Source organism: Branchiostoma belcheri, unplaced genomic scaffold, assembly GCF_001625305.1.
Source record: "Branchiostoma belcheri isolate BF01 breed outbred unplaced genomic scaffold, Haploidv18h27 scaffold106, whole genome shotgun sequence".
In the NCBI taxonomy this organism is placed as follows: Eukaryota; Metazoa; Chordata; class Leptocardii; order Amphioxiformes; family Branchiostomatidae; genus Branchiostoma; species Branchiostoma belcheri.
In genome coordinates, this window is record NW_017802447.1 from 366,391 (window position 1) to 368,731 (window position 2,341).

Below are 2,341 nucleotides of genomic sequence, written 5' to 3' on the forward strand. Positions count from 1 at the left end.
ATTTGTGTCCTGGGGCCGAGAACGCATTTTGCGCAAAGCATGCTGGGTAGCAGAGTGAACTGTCCTGGGGACGAGAGTTTGTGGCGCGGGCGGAGAATGCCAAAACTCCCTCCGTGGCTAAGTTCCTTCCGCGACTAACTCCCTTCTGGGCAAATGTAGAGGGATAACGGTACACCCTCATAGCGTCACCAAATGAGGTACTTTGTAAAGGTCCGTTTCATTTGGTATATATTACCATTGTGACAGCATTTTATACCCCAAAATAGGAATCTTGCGTCTTGTTTTAGGTCCCGATAGTAGAAAGAATGCAGTGTACATGTATTCAGATGGCCGCCGTGTAACGTTACGGGGGGTGCCCTAATTCCGACCCATCCCTAATACCGAACTAGTTTGAAAAATCCTTGTTGCGGCGTTATGCATGGGAGCACGTGCCTAAAAATAACCACAAGAATGGACAAAGTTTTTGAATTGATATCGGTAATGTCACTAAGTTTGTTTTAGTTAGTACACTCCGACAACAGACGAGTGAAAAATTTGTGTGAATTCGACGCTTGTTCGCGGGTTGACGAGCGTGTCAAAAATGCAGGTTTTGCTTTTCAAACAGCCACTTTGGAGCAAGTCGCGTAGTCGTAAAAAGATTACTTGTTTGGGACAGAAAAACAGTTGTAGATTGTTTTAGTCATAATTTGTGTATTATAATTTCTAAACTCTCTTCTCAGATCGACCTGTGTTAAACACTAGGTCGGAATTAGGGCACCCCTGTTGCGATAGAACGTTCCACCGGCAAAATGACCAAAAACCTGCCGTGCGTTTCGCGAACCATTACGCCTGGGTGCAAGGCGCTACACTAAAGTGAAATATACAGCTGCACAGCTTTAATCATTGTGATCTTTATCTGTCAATATTATAGCTCATGTTGCGCGGGTTTTTGGTCAGATAAACTATTACCAAAGGTCTGTGCGTTTGCATGGAACATAGGTCGGAATTAGGGCACCCCCCGTTACGTACTAGCGAGCGCGCACGACAATACCGCCAGAGTAGAGTAGGTTATCCTAACCCTTTAGATAGCGCAAAGAAAACAAAAACGACAGATTTGCATTAAAGAAAGTTTATTTTCCATAGCCTGGGCTAAGCCACGATCTATAACCTATGGCTTCTCCACGGGCGCTGGGGACGAGCGTGGTATTAACCGTTGCCTAATTATAATGTCTGCACAGTAGGTCTGGCGTTGACGCTTGGGATTTTGTTGAAATATATAAAACTTCACGGAGAATTGTCACCTATGGCTTCTTGTTTAAATTGTCTTCAACGCTGAACTGGTTGCTTTGATCGAATAAAGGGTGGATTACTTTTATATAGTTTATATAGAAAATGGTGACTACCCAATGACTCCGTGGGTTACAAAGTGTACTCCCATGGTCGTCTAACTCCGCTGGTACATCGTTTCACCAATATACTTTCCAGCGCTAGCTAGCAACAAAAACATAGGAGTCTTGTGGAGACTCACCCAGGGGGCACCCTCCCATGTAGCATGTAACTAGCCTGTGTTACAACTTACACAAGCTCTCGGCCGGAGGTTAATGACCTCCACCCCAAGGTGGGGGGGCGGCAACTTCGGGGCGGCCGGCCGCCAGGAGCGCGATTAGTCAGGCTAGTATTTAACGTGATATAACTAGACTTCTCCATGGTACATATGTGTTGTGATTTGTTTTATGTAGCAACATTAACTCTTTATTTTCCGAGTGTCATGTTTTCGATAAGGAACATGCCTCGACTACCACATAACTGTTCTTCACAATATGCAAACCTGTTTACAGAAGTACTCGGTGTCTTTCTTTTGATGACTATCCTTTGTCGTTTGTATGTCTTTTTCTGCGTCTAGATGTTCAAGTTTCGCTCGAGAATGGTGAGTCATTGTCGTTGTCATTGTAGCGTTTATCACTGCTATCATGCATACATATATGTCACACATCTTGTTATGTTTGCGTACCAAAGTATGTGGCTTTCCTAGCATTTTCATGTACTGTAATCACCATCTGTTCATTTAAAGCTGCCTTAAGAAGCAAGAAGTTTAATTATTTTCTTTTATAACAAAATAAAAGAAATTGAACCTGTACATACCAGTATACATTAACGATTGCAGATGTAGGAAGATACTACATTATTATATCACAGTAGCTAGATCTGTTTATCACTATTACATACTTTGTACCTGTACTTGCCTTGTAAGAGCCAAAACGTACATCCATCCATCCATCCATCCATCCATCCATCCATCCATCCATCCATCCATCCATCCATCCATCCATCCATCCATCCATCCATCCATCCATCCATCCAT